This window comes from Vulpes vulpes, chromosome 9 (assembly GCF_048418805.1).
Source record: "Vulpes vulpes isolate BD-2025 chromosome 9, VulVul3, whole genome shotgun sequence".
NCBI classification, from domain to species: domain Eukaryota; kingdom Metazoa; phylum Chordata; class Mammalia; order Carnivora; family Canidae; genus Vulpes; species Vulpes vulpes.
Window position 1 is genome coordinate 58,564,736 of NC_132788.1, and position 21,852 is coordinate 58,586,587.

Consider the following 21,852-nt stretch of genomic DNA (forward strand, 5'->3'; position numbering starts at 1 on the left):
TGACAGAGAGAAGCAGAGACACAGGCAGAGGGAGAGAGGCAGGCACCCTGCAGGGAGCCCTATGTGGGGCTTGATCTGGGGACTCGGGGATCAGGCCCTGAGCTGAAGTCAGATGCTCGCAGACACTCAGCCGCTGAGCCATCCAGGCATTCCTATTTTGACTATCCTTTTAAAAAAAAAATAAAGATTTTATTTATTTATTCACAAGAGACACACACCAGAAAGAGAGAGAGAGAGAGAGAGAGAGAGAGAGAGGCAGAGACACAGGCAGAGGGAGAAGCAGGCTGCATGCAGGGAGCCCGATGTGGGACTAGATTCTGGGACCCCACAATGACGCCCTGGGCCGAAGGCAGGCGCCAAATCCCTGAGCCACCCAGGGATCCCCTATTTTGACTATCCTTGATGATCTTATTTTGACATTTGATATGATTGTCATAGGGTGTTCTTGAACTTGGTAAATTTGTTTTGCAAAATTATCATAAGGATGCTTCTAAAAGGTTTTTTTTGGGGGGAGGGGCTTTTATATTTTTAAAAATATGAGTTACATTCTTGTTTGGAACAGCAGCTTTTGCGATGAAGACTCAACATAAAAGAATGTTGAGTTCACTCTTTAAGTTCAATCTAACCTCTTTTGCCTTTACTTTACAAAACAGATATGGACTTCAGAGTAATTAGACCTCTAAAGAAATACAATATATGACCTCACTTCTGCTTTTCCCTTTTATGTACAAAGAATCGGGTACTCTATCAGTTTAGCCTTGAATCTTTGGGAGAGAATTTTGGCACTCCGAGTCCCACTACTCATTTATTTATCTATAATACTGTTAAACTGTCTTCCTTTGTGATGGTTAATTTCCAAAGACTTAGAGGTAGATAAATAGGTAGACAGAGGGAGAGACCAGGATCATATATTATATAAGGTTATCACTAGAACAGATTTTTTTTTCAGAGATCATAGTAGAACATTTTATCTCAAGAAAATTTCACAGGTTAGCACAATGTTAGGGTTAGTAAATATTTGTTAAAAATTGACTTATTTTGATAGTGCATCATTATGACCTGTGATCTTGTCAGTCAGTAGAAACAGACTAGAGTTCACTTTGGAACTTTCATACTTCAGGGTCTCACAGTATATTATTTGCATTGACTTATGTCTCATTTTATATATAGATGGACTTTGAAAATACCCTTTTCCTAAATAGAATCATTTTAGATATATGAAAGATGTTTGATTTTAAAAATTAATCTCGGGACACCTGGATGGCTTAGTTGGTTAAGCATTCGACTTGATTTCAGCTCAGGTCATGATCTCAGGATTGTGAGATTGAGCTCTGTGTTGGGCTCTATGCCAGGCATAGGAATCTGCTTAAGATTCTCTCTCAAATCTTTAAAAAAAAAAAAAAGGAGGGGAGAATCCCTGGGTGGCTCAGTGGTTTAGTACCTGCCTTTGGCCCAGGGCATGATCCTGGAGTCCTGGGATCAAGTCCCACGTCGGGCTCCCTATGTGGAGCCTGGTTCTCCCTCTGCCTGTGTCTCTGCCTCTCTCTCTCTCTCTCTCTCTGTCTCTCATGCATAAATAAAATCTTTAAAAAAAAATTCTCTCTCTCCCTCTGCCTCTTCCCCTCTCAAAAAACATTAATCTTGTGAGAAGTCTCTTTAAAGAAAAGAATTAGCAAGGACTTATTGGCTTATATATTATAAGAATATTCATACCTCCAGCCAAAGATCAAGTCAAATATTTATCAAGAACTGACAAATACGTTTTATTTTATCATTGTAACATCTAACTGGGATAAGAAGTGCTGACTCAGATTTCAAAGTTGTAATAATGAGGAAATTAAGAATTCAGAAACTTTGGGTTGCAAAATGAGTCCCTTGCAACACAACTGATTTTCAGCCAGTAGATCCCCAGCTGTTGCCAAGTGATTAGCAAAGACTCAGACTACTAAGCTTTAAGGACAATCCTAATCAAACTCCTCATTTTAGACCCAAAGATGTTAAAACTTATTTGAGATTATACATCTAATTATGAATGATACCAGGTCCAGATCCTTGGATTCCCACTGATTCCATGTTTATTAGCATTCTTGCCCTTTTATCCTGTTGATCATGTCAGAGAATTGAAGAATGCCAGTTCTTTCAAGCTGGAGACAAGAAAAGGAGAAAAGAAAGTTTTTTTTTCTTTTTTCAGACATTGGTAACTAGATCAGCTTGTTTGAAGGAGGACAGAAATCTAAGAACAGTGACAAAGACTGATATCATTACTACCTGTTTGGTTTCTTACGCTATTACTTTTAAATAATTCTTGTTTTCTTTTTTCAGATGAGTTGCAATGGAAATAAAATACTGTAGTGATTCCTTAGAGTTATTTGAATACCCTTCATAGTTAAAATATGAGCAGTGACTTTCTGGATTCTCTCACGTGTCTAAACAAAATAATAGGAAAATGGAGTACTTAATTATTTAAACAGGGTGTAAAATAAGGCCTCTTCTATTTACTGAGATAACCAGTTAAATATACAGTCTCTATGGAGCTAATTTCTGCATTATGAGATTGATGAGGGTGGGGTAGAAGAGAGCTTGTAATTGTGGTCTCAATATTCATCACAAAGTAATGTTGGAGAATTACAGTAAGGAGGATGAAGGTGAGAACCATCCTTCCATCATCTTTCTTATTGCCTTACAATACCAAGAAATTTGCCCTGAGAATATTGAATTTCAATGATTCATTCAATAATTGAGAATCTTGGGGATCCCTGGATGGCTCCATGGTTTAGCGCCTGCGTTTGGCCCCGGGCATGATCCTGGAGACCCAGGACTGAGTTCCACATCGAGCTTCCCGCATGGAGCCTGCTTCTCTCTGCCTGTGTCTCTGCTTCTCTCTCTCTCTCTGTGTCTCTCATGAATAAATAAATAAAATCTTTTTAAAAAAATAATTGAGAATCTTTTACCTGTAGTTGGTAATGATATTTGCAAGGATGTTTTGTGGGGGTGAATTTGTATTAATATTATTATGTGGGATCATATTCAGTTAATTGAGTAATGTATGGAAGAACTTTTTTGTGTATATAATGTAATTTACATTGCATGTCAGCTTTTTGAGGTAGATATGATCTTCTTTTTTTTCCCCCCAAATGAAGTAATTAGGGCTTAGGGAAAATTTTAAACTTGCCTAAGACCAGAGAGCTAGTACATGACTGAGTCTAATTTTTTGTGCTCATTCTACTATAGCACAGATGCCTCAATATTGCACATTTTTTTTATCATGTACTTAGTGTGAGCGGTATAATATAAAGGCAGAGGGTATAGAAAATCTTAGAAGGATCTAGACTGCCAAAAAATTGGTAACCTGCCAACTAGATGCCTATATCTAAGGAGACTAATTTTCCTAAAACAGTTGAGGAAAAAAAATTAGTTGGTTTTAGCAATTGAAGTAAGATTTGAAGCCTGATAATTAATTCTTTTTTTTTTTAAGATTTTATTTATTCATGAGAGACAGAGAGAGAGGCAGAGACCTAGACAGAGGGAGCAGCAGGCTGCTCCTGAGACTGGATCCCAGGATCATGACCTGAGCCAAAGGCAGATGCTCAATCACTGAGCCACCCAGGTGCCCCCTGATAATTAACTCTTATAGTAGAAATGAATAAAGTAGAAATTTAGATGAAGGAGTAGAAGTTTCCCATTGCTTTCCACATCCACTGTCAAAAGGCGACAGTAAAATTACTGGAGGTCCAGAAGCCACTACAGTCTTACTAACCTCCAAACAGTGCTTTAAAGTAGGAAATGCAAGGTTATTTATCTTTGCTTCAGGTAATCGGACTGGCAGGTAATCTGATGGTAGCAATGAGTCTTTTAAAAAATATTATATTACTACTACTATTATTTTTATTATAATTATTATTTAAATAAGCCCCACGTGGGGCTCAAACTCACAACCCTCAGTTCGAGATCTGTATTGAGATCAAGAATTGAATGCATGGGGGATCCCTGGGTGGCTCAGCAGTCTAGCATCTGCCTTCAGCCTAGGGTGTGATCTTGGAGTCCTGGGATCCAGTCTTGCATCAGGCTCCCTGCATGGAGCCTGCTTCTCCCTCTGCCTGTGTCTCTGCCTCTCTCTCTCTCTGTATGTCTCTCATGAATGAATAAATAAAATCTTAAAAAAAAAAAAAAAAGTGGGATGCTTAACTGACTGAGCCACTGAGGTACCTCAACAATGATTCTTTTTAATTCTATGCTTTGGGGGGTTGTTTTGCCTCTGCCATGTTGCTACAGCTGTCTGAGGGGTAGGACAAAAATTCTGGAACATTGTCCTAAAGAAAGTTCCACTTAACTTTTGGAGCCTTTCATTAACACGATATCTTAGGTTGGAAGGGACTTCTACAGTCATTTTATTCAGCTCTATAACATTCTCCGCCAGTGATTATCTGGCCTCTGAGACTCTCCCAAAGAAGCTCATTCTACTCAGATTTCTCTGTTAGACAAATCTAACATATTAAACTGAAATCTATATTAAATTGTATTTCTTCAGTTAGGGCCAGAGTATGTAGTGCCTCTGCAGGCAGGGATTTCTTTCCTAATGTGAGTGTTTCTGAAAAATTACTTTGCTAGGCAAATAATTCCTAATCCTTGGATATTCTTTTTTATTTTTTTTATTTTATTTTTTTTTTCTTTTTTATTTTTTAATTCAGCAAATATTTATTGATACAAGCATTCTTAGTGCTAGAATGTAATAGTGAATCCTTATTACAAACACTGTACTGTGAAATATTACTGTCTCTATTTTACAAGTGAGGAAAACAGAAGATCGAAGTTGAAGTGACTTACCAAGTTCACACAATTGGTTAGAAGTTTACTCAATGTCAGAATCATGCCTTTCTAGCTCCAAAAGTCATGTTTTTGACCACTGCTTTGTTGTGGGTCTTGCCAAGAGTAATCTCATAGCCATCAATAAAGCCTAGAGTAAATAGCTCAAGGAGAAGGCTTAAAGAATGGCTTAAAAATACTTTCTAGCTCAGAGATTCTGAGGATTCTTCGGATACTAAATGAATTGGTAGCCTCCCAGGGCTTCATTGGAAAACTACACAGCCAATTGATTCTTGACAGTCATAGATCTAAATTTGTGGTTTCAACAATTCACTAAGGACCCCAGAGTTCCATGACAAATATGGAATGCTTCACAAATTTGAATGTCATCCTTGTGCACAGGCCATGCTAATCAATTGTATTGTTCCAGTTTTGTATATGTGCTGCTGAGGCAAGCACTGGGATGTTCTTCCATAATATAATGTTGAGTACTTAGTCATACTGGTACATCAGCTCTTGATTATTCCAATTCATCACTATTCCTCTTAAATTATGGTCTCTAGAACAAAACATAATACCCAAATATGGATAGAGCAGGGAATAGAGCTGAGCTACCACTTTCCTAATTTTAAGGTACTGTTTGGTTCTTTTAATGTACAGAGCTCCATTTTGAAATTGTTTTTCCTTTTTGTGATCAAATTTTTCATCTTTAATTTTCATTTGGTGAAATTCATAGAATTTCAGCACAATTGAAATTTTTATAGATAGTGACTTAAACATGACAGAGGCTTAGTAATTTTGAGACTGTTAGACTTTTCTGAAGAACTTACCTCTTGTTTCCAAAATATTTGCTTTTAAGAGTGAGGTGCTTTCAAATTATATCTTCTTTTAATCTGGTGTTAAAGATGGAGAATGTCACTTAATATTTCCTACCTTCAGCACCTAATTTTCCTTACTTTATATTTGTAGTATTATTTAATGTATGGATATGTTCAAATCAGAATTATTAAAAGTTTTGTGGCATGTTTAGGAATATAGTCATTTATTGTACTTAAATCTTCAGTAACTTTTGTTTTTAAACAGTGCTCAATTCTTTTTGTTTTTTATTTTTCCATGCTGGGCATGGAGCCCAATGTGGGGCTTGGACTCACAATCCTGAAATCAAGACCTGAGCTGAGATCAAGAATCGGATGCTTAACTGACTGAGCCACCCAGGTGCCTCACCATTGTCTTCTTTAATGTCTGTTTGGGGGCAGCTGGGGTGGCTCAGCAGTTTAGCACTGCCTTCAGCCCAGGGCCTGATCCTGGAGACCTGGGATCAAGTCCCATGTCAGGCTCCATGCATGGAGCATGCTTCTCCCTCTGCCTGTGTCTCTGCCCCCCACACTCTCTCCCTCATGAATAAATACAATCTTTAAAAAATAAAATAAAAAATAATGTCTGTTTGGTGATACTTGAAATTCAAAGAGGTTTTGTCTTAAAAACAAACAAAAAGTAATTCCCAGCTCAAAATAATAGAAATTTCAGCCTACTGAGGTAAAAGAAGTCTCTGGGATTGCAGTAAAGTATTTCTCGGGAAATCCGATGTGATAATGGGGGAGTGGTCTAGGGGCCAAAGAAGAAGAAATTCTTCTTAGCCATTTATTTCCTGTTAGGATGGTAAGATAGCAAATGTTGCTTCTCCATCATATTTGTGATATCATGATCTTACACTTGACAGAGATTTTTTAAAAATAGTATTGGCACTTTCATGGAGGCTGTTGGAAAAATTTGATCGTACCATGCAAGTTGTAATCTGGAAAGCAGATTACAACATTTGACATTTGAATATTGCTTTCCTGGTTTGGATGCGAAATTTTTTAGTTGGAGAGAAATTCTCATATTTGATTTGCGAGCTAGAGTCTTAATCAGATGTTGACAATTTAAACATAAATCATTTTGGCAAATGTCAGTAGCAGGGAATTAATTCATTTCCTGGTTTACTTGGGAAAGATGTTACTAGGAAGATTTAGTACCATGATTTCTAGAGGCCCTCTGCTGATACCTTCTGGTATTGCTGAGAGTAATGTTTGATGAAATAACCTACTAATTCTTCTGTATTATACTAGTGATTCTTACTTCCTGCAGTGTTTTTTTTTTTTTTTAAGATTTTATTTATTTATTCGTTAAAGACACAGAGAGCGGGGCAGAGACACAGGCAGGGGGAAAAGCAGGTTCCCCGCAGGGAGCCTGATGCGGGACTTGATCCTAGGACTCTCCGATCATGACCTGAGCCAAAGGCAGATGCTCAACCACTGAGCCACCCAGGTGCCCCCTGCAGTGTGTTTTAAACACAGTTTTCTTGGTTAATACTAATATAATCCCAAAGTCTTATTTTTAATTACCAACGAGTAATGGAAGTAATTCTTTTGTTTTTATTGAAGTATAATTGACATACAATATCCTATTAGTTTCAGATGCACATCATAGTGACTTGACATTTTTATACGTTATGAAACGATTCCTATGGTAAGTTTAGTTACTGTCATTATACAGAGTTATTACAATATTATTGTCTATATTCCCTATGCTGTATATTATGTCCCTATGACTTACTTATTTTATAACTGGAGATTTGTACCTCTTAATCTCCTTCATCTGTTTTGCTTGCCTCCTCCCCTGACCCCTGTCCCTCTGGCAATCAGCAGTTTCAGGTATCAGTCAGTTTCTGTTTTGTTTTATTTTGTTTTTTAGATTCCACATATAAGTGACGTCATATGATATTTGTTTTTCTCTGTCAGACTTATTTAGCATAATATCCACTGGATCTATTCATATTGGTGCAAATGGTAAGATTCCAATTTTTTAAGATTTTATTTATTCATGAGAGACACACAGAGAGAGGCAGAGACATAGGCAGACGGAGAAGCAGGCTCCCTGTAGGGAGCCTAATATAGGACTTGATCCCAGGACCCCAGGATCACAACCTGAGCCAAAGGCAGGCGCTCAGCCACTGAGCCATTCATGTGCCCCTCCAATCTTCTTTATGGCTAATATTCTATTGTGTATATATATATCACATCTTCTTTATCCATTCATCTATCCATGAATACTTAGGTTGCTTTGAATATTGGCTATTTAGATAATACTTCATTGAACCTAGGGATACATATACCTCTTCATACAATCCCGAAGTCTATTTTTTAAAAATATTTATTTATTTGAGACAGTGTGAGCGATTGAGAGAGCACAAAGGGGGAGCCAAGGGAGAGGGGCAAGCAGACTCCCCACTGAGCAGGGAGCTAGACTTGGGTTCAGTTCTAGGACCCTGAGATCATGACCTGAGCCAAAGGGAGACACTGAACTGACTGAACCACCCCAGTACCCCCGAAGTCTTATTTTTAATTACCAACCAGGTTATTGAACTAACTCTTCACAAATGTTGGCCTAAATTCTGAACTTTGCAGAGTCTCTCATGGTTAGTAAATAATAGGATTTTTACTTTGGTTTAGGAAGGTTGTTTTGGTTGAAAGTGTGCCTTGAAAACCTAATTTAATGTAAATGTGCTTGCTTTTTTATTGATCCTAGATAAGGCAGTTTTCCAAAGACTCAATCCTCATTCCTTTGCCTTGTTTTTAGAATTTACTTATAACATGAACATTTTCTTAAAAAACTTAAAGTATTTCCTATATCTGACTCTATTAAAGCATTTTGGTAATATGCTCTAAATAAAAATATAATTGAAAAGCTAATTTCAAGGACACAACAGTATAGTTTTAAGCATTAATTAAATTGGACCTTGATATCTTCTTGGTGTCACTTCAATGTTAGTATTCTGAGGAATCCAGGTTAGCCTTTAAATGTAGATAAATTTAGTCAAATTAAGTTTAATTTTTAGATTTAGGTTGGAGGGATAATGAAAGATATCCTTATGGGCCCTTTTTTCTCTCTGAGTGTGTATGTATGTGTCTACACAATTATCACATGCATGGTAGACTTGGAGAGCTGAATAGTCCATCGCTCTGTGCTCTTTTGCTAAGAAAGTTTATTATTTTGACATTTTGAAAGCTTATTTGGGTGCCGTTAATTTCTCATGCTGAATATTTATGCATAGCTCATGGTACACTGATGACGGGCATTTAATATCTACCTTGGATCCATAATCATATAGGTAGGTCCCTTGTGACCTAATATTTTTTTAAAAAAATTAAAGGACATTAACTATCTAGAGTAGTGGCCTCCAAATTATTTTGCTCACCCATGGTGTATCTCCAGTATTTTTAAATTATAAATCGTGCACATATAGTTGTCTGTAAATTACATACATCATATAACATAAAAAATAAAAGCATGAGATAAAAACATAAGTGGAAGTTATAATTTTTTCTTACCACAGTCCATTGGATTGTCTTGCATAATACTGGGGTGCATGTAACCTATATTTAGATCAAGATTAAAAGTTAGAATAATTCTCCTTTAAAGAATTCTTTTTATATTTACCTTGGGTATGTGATGCTAACCACAATATAAGAACAGATTTGACAACAGAACTGTCTAGTTTTGAGGTAGGCTACTTTGGGACGATCAGACAAAATCTAGAGAACCACACATCATGCATGTTGTGGGAAATTCCCAGAACTCCAGTTGAAGAGTCTAGCTATACCAAATAATCTTTGATACTCCTAAATTCTGTGACTGTAGATAGGAATTCATAGGTGGAACATTTAAATTTGAAACACTGTTGGAAAGTTAGGCTGTGAATGAAGATCTGGAATAGGACTACACTGGGAAATTGTTCAACTTCTTCATCCAGACCGTCTGCTCATGACTTCTCCTGCTGTCTTCTTTAGAAATTTGATAATTTCTGATTCTCAAGTCATCTACACATAGGAAAAAGTTTTTAAAGGCATCTTCTAAGCCTATAGTCTGACTGTATGGGAGAATAAATATATAAGTAGGGAATTCCAACAATGAACTTTATCAACAGACTTTTACTCTGCTTCTTCATACCAAATAAAAAAGGAGAGGCAGGGAGAAAGAGAACATGAAAGCAAGTTTATAATGAACAATTATTTTAAAGTATACCATATCACAGATGACTTAGTAAATAAATTCTCTCTAAAATATATGAGTACTATTTTATTAAAAATAATCTGTTCTACAGTATAATTGAATAGCTTCACTTTTTAAAGCTCAAAATTGTATCACCTTAAAACCAAAAACTTTAGAATCTCCCCCCCCCCTTCCTTTTTCTTTTTTCTTTTTGGTGAGGGAATAGTTTTGTGAAATTCAGTTAGCAAAGATAAGCCATCAATAAACTTAATAGCTTTTTCACTATACTTGATTGGAGTATTGTGGATATGACTATAGTGCTACAGAGTACCTCCTTAAGTTTCTCTGTTGTGGCGGTGGTTTTCTTTCCTGGTTTATGTAATACCCTGTTCTCTTTCATTGTTCCCATAAAGGCAGAAGCCCTTCTGCTCCAGTGAGTCTGAGTGTCAAATGCTAGAATCACCAGAACTTGAGATTTTAAAAAAATGACTAATCCTGCATTTTGCTGAGATTTCCATCTCAGTAGTACTTCTCTTTTTAAATATAAAAACCACAGAATGAATAGCCATAAAAGTGAAAGAGAATTCTAATTCTAATCTGTTTATTTCTGAGCATTTCTTGATAGGAATCTTAACAATGAGTAGTGCATCACAAGAATTGAAGATCCGTATAACCTACCCCATATGGGTGTTCTGTGGGAAATGTTTTCTAGAACGTTAGCTTATAAAACACAATGCAATCCTGGGGAGCATATGCTTAGTTTATTAATAAAAGTGTCATAGGTTAAGTGGCTATGCAAATATACATTTAAATAACCACTGTATCACAGTGTAGGAGTAGAATATCTTAAACATTGTTTTCTGGCTTTAGCTTACCAGAGACTTTCCAACAACATTGAACTGTTTTCAACGATTATAGATTGTTCAGGACACAACTATACATTCTTCTAGGTTAAAGAACAGTGTTCACTTTTTAATTTTATTTATTTATTTTTTTGCTTGGAACTGTTGTCTGCTACAAAGATGCAAAGCAGCTGAAGAAAACAGTCTACCCATTTTGGTATTGAAACTGATTGTTTATGACTGGAAACATTTATCTGATAAGCTTCTTTTCATTTTCCGTACTCCTTGGGTGTCACACAATGTCTTTACAAAGTTTGTGATGAGTTATACCAAACAGAATCAGATTAGGTTTAAGCAGATAAATACTTGTGAGGTTAATTTATTCTTCTTAGGAATGTTCCCCCACAAGGCTTTCAAGTATAAGGTGATCTTGCTTAAGTTTCTTGGCAAAAAGATGGAATTTAGGCTATTTTTTGTTGTCAGAAGTTGAGCTTTATGAGAATGTGAATAAAGATTTTATGATCTGATTATACCTCAGGAGATTTTAGGCCACAGTATAAATTACCTGCCTTGGCTCTACGTACTGGTGTATATCCTTTGCTTTTTTGCTCCTACTTCTATGTCCTTATCTTTTGTTGCATTCGGGTACAGATTTGTGGATTGGTACAGAAATCCAAGACAAACTTGACTTTTGTATCTTGTTTTCGTCATTATAAGGATTTGTAGCTCTAGTGTTTTACTAAATCAATTGAATAAAAAATTTTATTTAGAGCAGTCAAACTTTGTCACATATAGAGTAAGTTTACTGAGTAGTTATTTTTTTCCCTCTTTTAGTGGAATTTACCTAAAATTAGGTAAAAAAATAAAAAAGAATTAGCTAACATTGAAACTGGCAAAAAAAAAAATCTTTGCAATAGGAATTGATGTTTATATAAGGAAAGGAAAAGACACTCCTATGTATCTCTCCTTTACTACAGCATATACCATACTATGCTTCTGGTCACCAGATGTGTAGTTTTTTCCCCCCATACCAAGCACTTCTCTACAATACCAGCAGGGTGTCCCACAATTTAATGCAGTTCTGACCTTATCTGAGAATAGTTTCAGAGCCCGCAGATTAAGGGTACCGACCCACAAGACTGCTTCCCCTTCGCCTTCAGCTGCCACTGGCAAATCCAGGTTTTCACGTATGCTTTTGACCATCTGATCAGATAGTTCAGATGATCCCACCATTTACTCCTTGGGTTCTATTAACTTGTTAGAATGGCTTACAAACTCAGAAAAATATTTTACTTACTAGATTACAGGTTTATCATAAAAAGATATAACTCCAGAATGGCCAAGAGATGCGAAGGGCAAGCTATATAGGAAGAGGCACAGAGCTTCCATGCCCTCTGGGTATGTCACTATCCCAGGATCTCCATGTATTCACCAACCTGGAAGTTCTCAGATTAGATCATTGGTGTGTGGTGATAGATCACAATCTCCAATCACTCGCTACTACTTGGAGGTGGGGAGGGGGGCTAAAATTCCAACTCTAATTACCTGGTTAGTTTCCCTGGCAGCCAGCTCCCATCCAGTGGTTGGTTAACTAGAGGCTTTCCACAAGTCACCGCATTAGCATCAAATCAGGTGTGCTTGAATGGGGGCTTGTTTTCAATAATATGTCCCCTTTATGCACTGAAGCTATTTCAGGTTCTAGGGACAAAAGACCAAATACTATAACAAAAGATAGTGTTCCCTTTGCTCTTAATACTTAGGAAATTCCAAGAATTTGGGGAGCTATGAGCCAATAAATGTGAATAGAAGACCAAAGAATATTTATTACAAATCACAGTTTATTACATATTTTATGTTCAGTTTGAAAATGTCAAAGCTATTCTTCTTTTGTATGATTGAATGTTTTAAGTCTGTTTTTCTATAGAGACATTCTCTATCCTTAAAGATTAGAACCCTTGGGGTTTTTTTTTTTTTTTTTGGCTGTTACTTTTTATGTCTTTTCATTCGTTGTTTGTAGCTTCTCAATTCTGTATTGTCCTGGTACCTTTTTTTTTTTTTTTTTTTTTTAATCACAGCTGGAAACTCTGAAAAGCATTCTGACAAAGGAAAACTGAATTGTGACCTTAGACCAACAGTAAGCTACAGGAACAAATGAAGTTAAGAAATAATATTATTTCAGATATGTATCTTTGTCTTTAGTCTTTCAGAGAATTGTTGAAACTAAGAATTTAGAAGTCATTTCTTGGGCAGCCCGGGTGGCTCAGCAGTTTAGTGCCACCTTCAGCCCAGGGCATGATCCTGGAGACCTGGGATCGAGTCCCACGTCAGGCTCCCTGCATGGAGCCTGCTTCTCCCTCTGCCTATGTCTCTGCCTCTCTCTTGCTCTCTCTGTGTCTCTCATGAATAAAAATAAATAAATAAATAAATGAATGAATAAATAAATAAATAAATAAATTCTTTTAAAAAATAAAAGTCATCTCTAATTTTCCTCTGTTATTTGAGATTCTTTTGGCTGGTATAAGACTTAAATTGACATAAGATAGATTAACAGAGGGTCCCCTGCATAGTTCAGTGGTTGATCGTCTGCCTTCATCTGAGGGCATGATCCTGGGGTCCTGGGATGGAGTCCTACAGCAGGCTCCCCATAGGAAGTCTGCTTCTCCCTCTGCCTTTGTCTCTGGTTCTCTCTCTGTGTCTCTCATGAATAAATAAAATCTTAAAGATACATTTCATAAGGCTATAGCTACCACAGATAGTGATTCCTTTGGTGGATCTGGGCAAAGTAAATTGAAAACCTTCTGGAGAATTTACCATTCTAGATGCCATTAAGAACATTTGTGATTCATGGGAAGAGGTCAAAATATCAGTATGAACAGGAATTTGTAAGAAGTTTATTCCAAACCTTATGGATGACTTTGAGGGGCTCAAGACTTCAGGGGAGGAAGTCACTGCAGATGTGGTGCAAATAGCAAGAGAACTAGAATTAGAGTCTGAAGACGTGACTGAATTGCTACGATCTCATGATAAACCTTAACAGATGAGGAGTTGCTTCTTATGGATAAGCAAAGAAAGTGGGTTTTGAGATGTAATCGACTCCTGATGGAGATGCTGTGAAGATTGTTGAAATAACAACAGAGGATTTAGAATATGACATAAACTTAGTTGATAAAGCAGTGGCGGGTTTTGAGAAAATTGATTTCAATTTTGAAAGAAGTTCTGCTGTGGATAAAATGCTATCAAAAAGCATCTCATGCTATAGAGAAATGGTTTGTGAAAGGAAGAGTCAGTTGATGTGACAGACTGCATTGTTTGTTGTTTACTTTTAAGAAATTGCCACAGCCACCCCAGCCTTCAGCAACCACTGCCTTGATCAGTCAGCAGCCGTCAACACTTAGGCAATGCCCTCCACCAGATTACAACTCACTGAAAGCTCAGATGATGGTTAGCAGATAAGTAGATAAACCAATGTTCAGTTATTAATGTTTCATTATTTTATATTATTTGGAAATAATCTACATATTCAATTAATTTATCATTTACTTAACAAAACCCTGAAGTTTTAGGATGCCAGAAATATTTTGTAAACTATTTTTAAGTACACATACCATAAAACATAATTTTTGCTAAAAAGATTGCCTAAAAATTCCTGCCTCACTTATAGCTATCTAAATCATTTGCTTTCCGGCAGCCCTGGTGGCTCAGAAGTTTAGTGCCACCTTCAGCCTGGGGTGTGATCCTGGAGACCCGGGATCGAGTCCCATGTCAGGCTCCCTGCATTGGAGCCTGCTTCTCCCTCTGCCTGTGTCTCTGCCTCTCTCTCTCTCTGTGTCTCTCATGAATAAATAAATAAAATCTTAAAATAAATAAGTAAATCATTTGCTTTCAACAATGGTGGTTACATTTCACAAAAAATTCATGAGACATTAGATAAAGTCAGCTTTCATCCAAGCTACTTTTCTTATTGACAAATTTTGTAAGAGATAACATGAACTTACTTGATTAGTAAACCTAGGTAGAGTAAAAATATTATAATTAATGTTGATAACTTTAAAGACATGTCTCTATTAAACCAACAAACTTAAAAAAAAAATAAACCAACAAACTTAAACTAGTTTTTATTTACCAAAGAGTTTTACCAGATCATATGAACTTGGAAAGCATTTGGATGTATTTCTGAGAGTTTAGAAATAGTGAATTTATGTAAGCACTCATCTTTCAGTCAATTATATACAGCTCTTTTGCAAATTAATTTTGGGAATACCATCTGGAGGTAGGGAAATATCTGTATATCATACCTATAATATATACACATAGACATACATATGGGTGCAAACACAGAGATTTTAGAGCTTCTGTTTTAAAAAAATATATAAAACTCACTAGTTTATAAAAAGCAATTGGAATAAAGTTTACTTGCTCAGATGGTTAAAGCCCCTTACTGTTTGTGAAGACTTTTAAGGTTGTATTTGTTTCTGGAAGGAGTCTGTGGTCTAAAGTTTGGGTGAGAGAGCCCTTTTTGTAGTTTGTACTTTTAAAAGTCATCTTTACCTTTTTTCTCCCCACTTTAGTGTTATCGGAGTGTGGGCATTGTTTTAGATACCTCCTGAGTTGTTTACATTTCAAAGTCATGGCAAGAGTTAAATCTTGAAGAGACTGAGAAAGGAGGCAAGTTCCTCCCAGAAGGACTTTGGTTTACTAAAGCCAATAATTTACAAGCATTTTGAAATAAATAGAGGAGATTTTTAAATTGGTAAAAAAGAATTGATGGACTTTGGATTGCCGGTAGGGCTTTTTTAGTTTTGCAAAGATTTATAAGATTAGGGCAGCTGCTCTCATTTTTTCCCCCCAAAGAATTGGGTTGCAGCCTTAATGATATCACGGGTCTGATCTGCACATTCAATTACATTATCTGCAAATTGCTCTTTTCCTTTTAGGTACAGTTTTATTTTAGCTTAGTGTAGGAGAAATAAAAATTCCTATTGGGCTTTGAATATAACCTTCTAATTTCTGATCAACTTTAACTATAGAGTTACTTAAAATCATTTTAAATATCTTGTCAGTTTTTAGCTGGGACAAACAAATATTTCTGGTAGTACTGAACAACTTTATGGACTCAAGAGGCATCTTCAAAGGGCTGTAAAAGGTTACTACCTTCTTAAGATCCAGTAATTCCCAAAGATAGCCAAAAGAAAGAATCCATGGTCTGGCCTGTCCCAGGCAGGCAAGAAGCCAAGCCAAGCTATTAGGATTCAAACTATCTTAGTTAGATTTTGCTGCCTTTTTTTTTTTTTTTTTTTAAATATAGCTACAGTTTCAGGGACTGTAGTTCTTAGATGTAAGATTATCAGGTATTCCAAAAGGTGCTATGCTTAATTCTTTGGATTTTAAGGGGGAATTTATATTGGATGTAGAGTTTAATTTTTGTTCTAATTTCTATTCTTTCATCTTGTAAAAAGGAGTCCCTAAGGCTAAGTCATTATATTTCTTTGTGTGCATTTTAAAATTTGGTCATTCCACATAACCAATAAGATAATTTTAGGATGAGAATGCCCTAAAAAAATTTTTTTTAAAGATTTTATTTATTTATTCATGAAAGACCAGAGAAAGGGAGGGGGGCAGAGACACAGGCAGAGGGAGAAGCAGGCTCCATGCAAGGAGCCTGACGTGGGACTCGATCCTGGGTCTCCAGGATCACACCCTGGGCCGAAGGTGGTGCTAAACTGCTGAGCTACCCCGGGCTGCCCTCCCTAAAGTTTTTAAAATATATATTTTTTTCCAATTCAAAAGATTGATCATCTGGCCTTTGATGAGTAGGATCTATTAATCTCAATAGTGACTCAAACTAGTAAGCCTTCTTACTAGTTCTTATGGCTCAACTAAGTATGCAAGAAGCATCTCAGAAGTGAGTGTAAAATGCACAGCTCTTAACAAAGTCCAGAAAATTCACTCCTAGAGATAGTCTAAGAAAGCAGAGGCCTTCATTGCACAGACAATGAGGATGGTGTAATGAAAATGGTGTCTCTGGTCTCTTACAGGAACATGAGATGCTTCTAACACAAACCCCCTTATCTGTGACACCAGGAAGGTGCTATAGGAATGGGACTTTGCCAACACTGACAAAGCAATGAAAGTTGAGATGCTAAAGGGACACATGTGTAATGGCTTGTGACTTTATGCCTGTGAACCCTGGTCTATTTCACTGGCTCTTGAGGTGTACCCTACAGAGTACACCCTCCGGATGGCGGAGACCAGAGAGAATATTCTCACTGGTCATAAAGCCAGGCTTTCAGGATATAACAAGATGAAAAGAAAAACCTCATCTAGCTTTTACTTAGGGGGACCCACAGCAGTTTGTGTAAATAGACGATGGTCTGGTGAGAACTGTGAACTCACCAGTCTCTGAGGCTGGCTTGAAAAGCAGGCTTTTAGTGCATATCCCTGTGTTCTGTCCTATGGTTTTTATTCCTTAGGACAGCACAACTGAAAAAAATAGTGACCATCTCGAGGAATTATAGGACCAAAAAGATCAAGAGTATTCATTACCAAATTTATCAGAGTTATTATGCCCAAATATTTTCCACAAATATTTTCCCCTGCTAATCTACATTTTCATAGAGAGACAGACATTAGATTCTTACCAGTTTCACTTAGACCGGACCCCACAGTCAGAGATCTCAGAGGCTGACATGGTAAGAAATCTTACCTTCTACTGGCTTTTGTCAGAGGTCTCAGGATCTCTTCCTCTGCAAGTCTCAGGAGCAAGTTTTCCAGTTAGTATAGATCCTGCCAACTACCAAAACTATAGGGGAGGGAAAATTGGTCCTTTCTCCTTCAAGGTTCTTTTGGCTGGTATAAGAATTAAATTGACATAAGGCAGATTAACAGGAAAAAAATCATATTTAATTACATATGTATGGGGCTTCATAAGAATGAGACACACATGGGACGCCTGGGTGGCTCAGTGGTTGAGCATCTGCCTTCGGCTCAGAGTGTGATCCTGGGGTCCTGGGATCGAGTCCTACATCGGGCTCCCCGCAACAGAGCTTCTCCCTCTGCCTGTGTCTCTGCCTCTGTGGGTCTCATGAATAAATAAATAAAATCTTAAAAAAAAACGGATTAACAGAAGAAAATCATATTTAATTACTTAAGTAAGATGGCTCCATAAGAATATGAGGCCCATAGGAAGTCAGGCAGTTGAGGCTTATATGCCATCTAGAGCTAAGGAGAAGTGGGTAGGGGTCTGGGACTTGAGAGAAAGGAAGACAATTCTTAGGAAGATGAAAAAGTAAATGTTTGGTAAACAGATGTTTGCTGGATCATACAGATCCAATGGAGCATAAAAAGGAATTTTAACAGACTAGGCTAAATTCCTCCCTATCTACCACACCAAGTTCAGGTTATACTGTAGTTATCTGTATGATAGCTTCCTTCGTGGAGCAGATCCTTTATCTAAATTCTTTCAGGCATTTAGGGGGAAGGTCAGAATTTCTTTGTGAGCCTTCTTTTTTATTTTTTGAAAGATTTTATTTATTTGAGAGAGCGAGCACAAGCAGGGTGAGGGGCAGAGGGAGAAGCAGATTCCCTGCTGATCAGGGAGCCTAATGAGGGGCTCCATCCCGGACTCCAGGATCATGACCTGAGCTGAAGGCAGACATTTAATGGGCTGAGCCACCAAAGCTTCCCACTTTGTGAGCCTTCTGATTCTTAAAAATAACCAGCCTAGAATCATCCACGTGCCAAAAAGACACGTTATGGGGTGGCACATTTTGCTCCCATCCAACAACTTGGAATTTTATAAGTACAATATGATTACATTTTCCTTTTTATATGTTTTTGTTGTTGTTGTCTCTGGAGTTAGTTGCTTCAATTTTGATTGTTCTTTCTAGCTGTAGTTGAGCCATTTCCAAGTTCTGAAAGAGTTGCAGATCTTCTGAATACTTTTAAAAATACCATGTATCCCTCTCAATTTCATCTTCTTGATGCCCTCACTTCTCCTCCAGTTTGAGTGGATTGCTTTCAAAAGACTATTGCACACCTTTTTCCTGGGACTCCCTTCATCTGTTAATAAATAACAGATTCTCTGTTTCTTTGATTTAATGTTGTTTTCATTATTGCTTTATTCCTTTCTTTTCATGAAGCACATTCTCCAAGAGCTTTATTAAAAAGGATGCAGAGGAGATAATTTTTAGAAATTATGCCCATTTTGGGGTGCCTGAGTGGCTCAGTCAGTTAAGTGTCTGACTCTTGATTTTGGCTCAGGTCATTATCTCGGGGTGGTGAGATTGAGTCCCATATTGGGGTCCGCACTGGGTGTATAGCCTGCTTAAGATTCTCTCTGTCCCTCTCCCTCTGCCCCTCCCACTTGAGCACACACATGCACACTCTGTCACTACAGAAAAAAAAAGATTATGCCCATTTCAAAATTCCTTTATTTTACTCTTTATTTACTGTAATACTTCGTTGACTTGGTGTAGAATTTTATGTGAGATATAATTTTCCCATAGAATTTTTAAGCATTGTGTCTTTATTTTCCAGTTGCTAATATTGAAAAATCTGATGCCATACTCATTCTTGAACCTTTGGATAGCATCTGTTGTTTTTTTTTTTTTTTTTTCTCTAGAATTTTAAAATGTCTTCTCTGTATTGTCCTGAGGTTTTACAAAGATGTTCCTTGGTATGAGTCTTGTTGGCATTTGTTGGGCTGAATACCTTTGAGTATTCAAAGCTTGGATCTTGAAACATTTGTTTTACAGAACTATTTTATATTAATTTTTATTCCGTCAAAAATATATTTCCCCCACACCTCTCACTAACCTGCCAAGCACTTTTTCTGAGTGGAGAAAAGCTGATTTTGTTAAAATTTTTTATTATGTAATGTTTTATTTATATTAAAAAAATTCATGTAAGCTATGATACATTATTGTGTATTGTGTAAATAAATGACTTGTGCACAATTTAAGAATGGGTACATTACCATCACTATGGTCTTGGAACTGTATATGATACTCTTACTGTCCCAAATTTTGTATTTCATTCACTTTACATTTTAAAAGGTAGTTAATTATATATGTACTGTTGTTTAGTTGTACTTGTTTTGGGGCTTTATAAAATGGTATCAGAGTTTATGTAGTCTTGTATGTCTTGATTTTTATGCAAAAATAACATGCCTGAGGTTCATTCATGTTATTGCATATAGCTATAGTTCACTTACATTATTTAATTTTTTTCCCCTACTTATGTTTTGTTCTTTTTGTTAGTCAAAGATTGGATCTCCTAATGTACTCTTTTGTGTTTTTCTTTCTTTTATTCTAATTTCCGGGAAATTTACTTAAAACTTATTTCTCAGTCCTTCTATTAAATAAATATTTTTCCTGTCTTTTTTCTAAGTATTTTTACCTCTTCTGTGAATGGTTTTTTTTTTTTCTCATTACATCCTGGTCTACAAGATTTTATTTTCTTTAGTCCCTGAAAATATCTTTTGCTTCCTATATTTCTGTCTCTTGGGAGGTTTTGTTTTTGTTTTTTGTTTTGTTTTCTGGTTGTTTTATCTCTGTCTTCTTTATTAGAGGCTTTTCTCAAAAGTCTAGTCATCCATGGCTTTCTCTTCTTATTTCAAAGAGGCATTAAAATGCTCTTGGAAGCTGTCCTTTGTGAAGGCTTTTGTAGGTTGATGGTTTTTATCATAGAGTAATTGGGCAGAGATCCATTTTATTGGAGACCCCTCCAATTGTCAGTGTCTTTTCTTTAGTCAGGTTTTCCAGAGGAATTGTTCAAACTCTTGCCTTTATGGGTGGGTGGGTGATGGCACTGGTAGTAAGCCTGGCTGCAGGTGTTCTGGAAGACAGAGAAGAGGACTGAAATTCTCATTTTAGTTTAATCATTCTGTCCTCAGAATGGTACCTCACCCACGCCCTCCACTGCATCTAGAGTTTCTCAGTCTGGAATCCTTTTGGTCCCTGTTTCAGTTTCATCAGAAAGTACACCTCTGGACTGGTCACCTGTGTGTTAGAAAGATCTGCTGACCTGGTTGCTCATTATAAATACTTATAACCAATGCTTCTATTTTCAGACCCAACTCTATGCTCTTGCTTTTAAAGGAGCCCCTAATACTTTTGTAAGTCCTGACCTTTCTGTAGCTTTAGCATAAATTTGCTTGCTTCTTTTGCTTTCTTTACACGACCTACTACCTTGCCAAACACTTCCTGACCAGAGAAAAGCTGAAACCTAAATCCTTTATACTGGACCATCTGTTTTTCACCTTCCAAAATTTTATTGAAATCTCTTTATCTACTGTGTGTTCTAGTTTGCATCTGTGTTTCCTTAAGTTAGTTAATAGTTGAGCTTTAAAATTATAATATGACTGCTGAGAGGCTTAAAACATTGTAGAAATAAAATGTACAAGAACAATAACAAAAAGGATGGAGTAAGGTTAATGGAGTCAAATTGTTAAGGTCTTGTATTGTTTGGAATGTGGTTAAGGTAGACTGTATCAGGTTAGGAATTATTATTTTCTGGATAGCCACTAAAATAATAACAAAAAAAACTACAAAAAAAGTGTAATATAGAAGAAATAAAATGGAATATTAAAAATAGTTGATTAATAGAAAAGCAGGAAAAGAACAAAGAACTCATGAGATAAATTTAAAATAAATAGCAAGATGGAACTAAAAAGACAGGAAAAGATAATACCATGCAAATACTAGCCAAAAGAAAAGTGATTAAGCTGTGTTAATATCAGATAAATTAGACGGTAAGGCAAGAAGTATTATTAAAGATAAAGAATGACATTTTATATGCTAAAGCGGTTCTCTCAATAAGAGAGATACAACAATCCTAAACAACCTTCTCTTGTTGCTTTGTTTGCTAACCATTCATATGCGTGGTCTTTGGGTCTTTTCTTTTGACCAGTGTTCTCATTTTTCACTGCTAGAGATGTTTCTTTAGTCTTTGAGGGAAGAGTTGTTCCTTTGTCTCTCTGACTATGGTACTGTCATATTGAACATGCTCTGGGCATTGTAAACAATTGCATGGGGTACCACTTGTGAGAACAAAACCTCAGATTATTATTTCTTTTAGTGTTGTAGTTATTTTTAATGTAATTGCTCTTTAAAATGCCAATTATAAGCAGTAAAATGTAAATGAAGAGTAAAGAAGTTATTTTTTAAAGAATTATTTT

General features: G+C 36.5%; 1 protein-coding gene and 1 non-coding gene across 6 annotated transcripts in view; one reads left to right on the forward strand and one right to left on the reverse strand.

The window, feature by feature from the left end:
• Window positions 1–21,852, forward strand: part of TMCC1 (transmembrane and coiled-coil domain family 1) — a 247,575-nt gene that overhangs the window by 89,501 nt on the left and 136,222 nt on the right. The gene's annotated exons all lie outside the window — the stretch shown is intronic.
• Window positions 5,159–5,262, reverse strand: LOC112933753 (U6 spliceosomal RNA). The gene has a single exon (XR_003237736.1). It is a non-coding gene; the product is annotated as a U6 spliceosomal RNA (small nuclear RNA).